The 6768-nt window shown below is 33.9% G+C and overlaps 1 pseudogene; it reads right to left on the reverse strand.

The window, feature by feature from the left end:
• Window positions 1-3923: 3923 nt before the first annotated feature.
• On the reverse strand, window positions 3924-6488 carry LOC125820818 (2-alkenal reductase (NADP(+)-dependent)-like; annotated as a pseudogene).
• Between the last annotated feature and the right edge of the window lie 280 nt (window positions 6489-6768).

Raw genomic sequence — 6768 nt, forward strand, 5'->3', positions numbered from 1 at the left:
GATCTGGATGCTGAGAACCTGAACCTACATCACGAGAAGATGTAGCGCACGTATGCGTCAGTACTTGAAAGGTACTGAGCATGCAGGATAGAGTAAAGCTGAAATAACATATAACTGAACAAAGCAATAAAGCAATGAAATAATCTGAACATGATATAGATACTGAAATACTGAATACTGAGCTAACTGATGCAATGACCAAATTTATAACATGCTGAGACTGAATACTGACTGTACTGAAATATGGTCAATGCAATAGAGTCTGACTGAACTGTGGGAGCTACTAATAACCGACATAAAACCACATGAGCTAAATGTGGAGTCCGATGTATACGCCCCATCGAGAGGACCCAATATACCCTGCCAGAGGTATAGAGGCATGCTGGCGTGATCACTAAACTGATGTTGCCCACAGAGGGGACTTACACCTACGTGGCTCGTAGTTCTGGGACTATATGGGTACGCTGAAACCCTAGTCCAACTCGGTATTATGCTACTCCCAATGAATTAAGTGGTTAACTGGTTATGACTGAATTTCTGTAAATACTGGATAGCTCGAAACTGAACATGCAAACTGAGAATGCAACAATTAATCTGATAATGATGCATTCATAAACTGAGGCATGTAAACTGAATACTGAAATATCTGACCTAGCATGTGTAATTCAAGAACTAAAGAAATACATAGCTAGGGTTCTGAAATTCATGCGATAAACTGAGCAATAACATGATAATCTGATTTGGAACATTTAAATAACTAATTCATGATGATCTGTTAAATTCTAGAAACCCTAGGTCTGTTCATAATCATGGAATCAAGAATCTGACTGAATTCTAGGGACCTAATGGGCGAAAGGAACCCACTAGTGAAATCCCACATACCTGGTGACGAATTCCACGGAGAAATCTTTCGATTTCGGGGCTGGAACTGATGGAACCTTGCTGCGTTCTTGACCTTTTTCTCCTTCTCTTGCTTCTAATTTTCTAAGTTTTGATTAATGATTTGACTTAGGTAAGTTCTAGTTATGTTTCTAGGCTTAAACTAATTAAAACCTCATGATTTAGGGTCTAAACGACGTATCTTAGGGGTTAAACGAAATAGGAAAAGACCAAAAGACCCCTGAATTAACTGCTGTCGGAGTGACTTGGACGGGACCGGGCCGTCATCAATCGACGGTCCGTCGATTGGTCCGTAGTCGAGTCTGCCCGACAGGCTTCACTAAAACGAGCATAACTTTTTACTCGGAGGTCGGAATTTAGCAAACTCGGTGGCGTTGGAAAGATAATTCAATTATCTATCTAAATAGGTCATGGGACACATAATTATTTTGTGCTAAAAGTTATGACCATCTGAAGTTGACCCATCAAATTTTCAGCTAACTGGCTGTTAACCTCATCTACGGTCAGACCTACGGACCGTGGATCGAATGACGGTCCGTGCTGGTCAACCGTATCGGGACTGAAGCTGGGCTTTTGGGGCATCGATCCACGGACACGAACTACGGTCCGTGACCTGACCTACGGACCGTAAGTCCGGCCGTGGGTCAACACTTAGCCAAATTTTCTGACTGAGTTCTGGGGAAGTTTTCTGTCACGAACCACGGACCTGCAGGACGGACCGTGAGTCCATCTACGGTCCGTGGATGGTGTCCGTGAGTGCCACCTGTAACACAGAAATCTGAAATCTCTATTTTGGATATGGGGTGTTACATTTTCATTGAATTTTAATCATCCTAATGAATTTATAACATATTGCATGAGACACACGTGTGTTGCACGTGTCTAGTAACTAGTATTATTAAATGTGGACACAATGTAAGTCAAAAGTTGAATTACGAAAATATCCCTTACCGATTAATTTATTTTCTTAAAATCATTTTTTAAAAATTGTTTTTCCATTTAAAATGAACTTCATAAATACACATCTTCATTTTCCTAACTTATCATCAAATTATCATAAATAAATAAAAAATTATTAAAAGTGGAAAGCTCCAAAATTCAAAGTTGGATTACCATTTTACCCCTATACTGAACAAAAAAGTTCTAAAATATTTTATTAATTAAATATTAAATAGTAATCATAAATTAATTTATCATTTTTCCTTCACATATAAAAAAAAAGTGAAATAAAACTGTTAAATTAGTAAATAGTAAGTATATATATAAGTGTAACCAAAATGTTTTAAAAATTGAATTATCAAAATGTCCATAAAATATTGAATAACATTAATATCCTTCAATCAAATATTATTCCTACAATAATATTGTACAAGAATATAAATATACACTTAGTTCAATGCAGTAGGCTATTGAATATATATACAAGAAAATACCCATTAATATTTTGCCATTTATTTAACTCCTATTTATGTTATATTTTTTTTTGCTAAAAAGTAAGTCTATCTTCTAATAAATATAAATAATAATTTAGTAAATGAATGAACTAGATAAATCAAAAGACATGGAATTATGTGTATTCAATTTCTGTAAATGTTTTATCTTTCAATTCCCAATGAAAAAAGTAAAACATCCCTTCGTAGTAATAAACATATGGAGAATTTGAAAAGTTGTTTGGTATATTCAATATGGAGTAAATTTTGTTGATCAATTCAACGCAATATATTCATTTACTAAATGATACATATTGTGTATATATAGTGAAAAATCACAAGACAACTATCCCAATTCATCAAATTATTAGATTACCAATCCTACTTTGTGTAGGCACATTTTCTCATATTTATTTTGTGTTTGTGTCTCTCTTTTTCTACTTTTGTTTATGTTCTCTATTTTTTCTATTCACATTATAAGTTATTGTCTTTAATTTGACTTATTCATATATTGTTTTCTTGATTAGTTGAAAGTTCATCTTACTTGGGTAGGTAAACGTGTGTATCATAGTTATTTCACCTCTTGCAACATAGAAATTTGTCATGCAAATATCAAATCAGGTAAGATTACTTTCTTTTTTATTATAACTTCTTGGAGTATCATGAAACTGTATATTCTTGTTTGTGTAAATTATGGTTAGGAATCAATTTACACAATTTAACTAATATTTTTTTTTTAAATTCACAAATGATAGAACTAATAATTTTGAATTAGGCAAAGTGTACACATACCTATAATAATTATGATTTATATACATCGATTAGATATTTTAGCAATTATTATTTTATCACTAATAATAACTATTTTTTTTGTAGGTGTACACCACAAAATTGACAATGATCCACTAGCTATCATAAGAAAGGTATATGTTGATCTAATTTATGTGTAATTTTTACAAAACACAATTCACATTCAACAACAACGTCTTCATTTGTATGTGATTATTAAAGATGGAGGCTATAGTTTCTTAGAAAGAAGGCAAAAATTTTAAAACATGAAATATTTGAACCAATAAGAGACACTTAAATTACGTGTTGTGACATATAAAAAAAAAACTTTTATCAAATTGAATACTTGATATATTAAAAAAATTACATAATTAAAATTGTTCGGATATTACTTTTGAAATTCATTTGATAGCAATATTTCAACATGATGTACCTGATAATAATCTTGATTAAATAGGCTCACCATTCATTGGTTTAAGCTTGTATATTTTCTCTTCAATTACTATGCAAGTTATCGCACAATGATCATCTACAAGTCATCTTAAGGAAGACATAGATTGATCAAATTTCTATTTAACTTTTGCAAAACACTACTTTCATTCGACAACAACTTCTTAATACGTATACAAATGTGAAAAGAATATGAAAAACTCAAGACAAGAAATATTTTGAAATCACACTTGACATTTAAATTATTAGTTATGACATATTAAACAAAAGAAACTTTTATCAAATTGAATACTTGATATATTATAAGAATTGATAATTGAAGTTATTGGTTTGAGCTTGTATATTTCTCTTCAATTTTTGTGCAACTTATCACACATTTATTATAATATTTTCAAAGTTCGTGTACTTTATTAGCATGTGATACACGAGCAACATACATGTCCGAGTATATAAATATCGTTATAACAACTCCACACAACTTAGCATGTGACACACCTGCAACGCACATTCCCAGAACTAGTTTGTGTAAATTCATCCACTTGAAACTACCACAACTTGCTTTCCAACATTGCGACCAGAGAAGAGACCAACTAGAGCACTGGGAGCACTTTCGAGACCTTCAGCTACGTCTTCAACGTACACAATCTTACCAGCCTTTATTTGTGGAATGATCATTTCCAAATATTTAGGGTAGAGATGATAGTAGTCAGTTACAACAAATCCTTCCATGCGGATTCGTTTTGTTATGAGGCAGAACAAGTTGTGCACTCCTTCGGTCTGCTCAAGGTTGTATTGCGAGATCATCCCACACACAGAAATACGGCCATTAACTTTCATATTCACAAGAACTGCATCAAGCATCTTCCCTCCAACGTTCTCGAAGTAGATGTCAATTCCATCAGGGAAGTACCTAATACAAACCAAAGATTGATGGTTCGTTTACGAGGAATGTCATGTACATGAAATGGAAAAGTTTGCATTATAGGTAGAGTGTTTTCTAGTGGGAAGTAAGATTACTAACCTCTTCAAAGTTGCATCTAAATCCTGTTCCTCTTTGTAGTTAAAAGCTTCGTCAAAACCAAACTTGCTCTTCAACAGATCAACCTTTAATAATGAATACAACGAGATATAGATTAAGCTCAATGACAACAGAGTTAAACATCATGGTCTTTTAGGTTTTGTGAAGATACTTAAATCATCTAATTAGCATAGCAACGCGACAGAACTTACCTTTTCTTTGCTTCCAGCACTACCAACAACATAGCAACCCAGCATCTTTGCAAATTGCCCAACAAGTTGACCAACTGCTCCAGAAGCAGCTGAAACAAAGACAGTTTCTCCCTTCTTGGGGGAGCAAACCTCATAAAAACCAGCATAAGCTGTCATCCCAGGCATCCCTGCAATACAATTGACGATATATCCATTCATAAACACAAACTTTTGATACAGGGTTCTGCTTACTTCCCTTTCATTCATTCACACCTAGTATAATTCCACAAGGTGGGGTCTGGAGAAGGTAGAGTGTATGTAGACCGTACCCCTACCTTGTGAGGGTAGGGAGGTTGTTTCTGATAGACCCTCAGCAAGGGAAGGGTAATTCAGAATTTCAGATGCAATCACAAATGAAGTATAAAACGAGTTTAAGCACAATTACAAATACCAAATAGGGAGCTAACATAATCTTTAAAACATTTAGCCACAATCAATTCTATAGATGACTGAAAGTCTATTTTTCAACATTTCAAAACTATAGTTATCCATCCATTTCATGAACTAATGAAGGGAATGATTTATTCTACCATTAGAAGCAGCACAATATTTTTTTTCATGAGAGAAACAATAAAGTTCAATATTCGCGCTTCACAACATGATCATACAACCCTCCTCACCTACGTACTAATAAGGTACAATAAGCATTCAATGAAAGAAATAGAGCTCTGGTATCAAAGGCTAGATGATTGTTGCTTTTGGTTCACAGTTGGCCAAAAATACTAACAATATGGCAGAAGCAAGGGTTTTAACTATTGAGATTGTTTTGATGCATAAAGAACGGCTTTAAGAAAGTAGAATTTGAAACTGATTTTAAGTTGTTCTTGCTACTCAGTTAGTTTGAGAACAATATTTAGTCTTAAGGAAGGAGATCTTTGATTCCAATGACTTAAGATGCTTATTTTATTGTACCGTAACCAGAACTTGTGTGGGATCATATATGTTTTTAGTTGAATAAAACCAAAAGCTGAAATACACAATTCAAAGGATTACATTTTCTGCCTTAAGAGAGCAACTCACCGAGGATTCCGGTATAGTAGGAAAGAGGCACATCCTTGTCATGAATTTTAAAAAAAGTCTGACTAGTTGTTACAACACTATACTCCTCCCATCCAGTCATTCCCCAAACTAAATCACCTTTTTGAAAGTTTGAATCACCAGACTCCAAAACTTTAGCCACTCCAATTCCCATGATAGGCTACATAACAACAGAAAGAAAAGAAAAAAAAGCTATGAGAAACATTATCAATAAGACAAACTATTAATCACACACAGATCAAGTCAATTCCTTCATAGATCGTTCGATCAGTACATAGTTCATGACATAAGTACAAAGCTTGTCTATTTTTGGTTTGGATTGTTTTAACACATTTTGATTCATAAAATAACATAATTAGATTTAAAAAAACGTATGGAATACTTACAGAGTCAGGAGTGAAAGGTTCAATATAACTACCCTCAGTTTTACTCATACGAGAACGCATATAAGGATCACATGACAAGTAAAGATTTTTCAAAAGAAGAGCATTGGATCCTTCTGGAACATTCAATTTAATCGTCGTCTTCTTCAATTCCATGTCACATTCCTTAACGTTACCAGTTACATGATGTTTTAGAATAATCTGTTTTGTTGCTCACTTCTTCTCCCATTTCTATCTCTGTTTATGTAACTGAGGTTATGGCTGTGCTGACTAAAACAGATAAGGCAAAAGTAACTGATGGCTAACAACTTTCCACTTCTATTATAGTCTATGAATTTATGATATATTGTGTTTTTAGTCCTTATATTATCCAATATATACTCTATCCGTCCCATGATACAATCTTCTTGTATGTCGATTTACCAAACCAATGCCTTAAGCCACTCAGCCACGGGATAGCCCGAATGACCTATTTCAAGATCAGGTGATCCACCTCTTTGTCCGCTTGG

This window comes from Solanum verrucosum, unplaced genomic scaffold (assembly GCF_900185275.1).
Source record: "Solanum verrucosum unplaced genomic scaffold, falcon-dt-bn FXZP01001189.1, whole genome shotgun sequence".
NCBI lineage: Eukaryota > Viridiplantae > Streptophyta > Magnoliopsida > Solanales > Solanaceae > Solanum > Solanum verrucosum.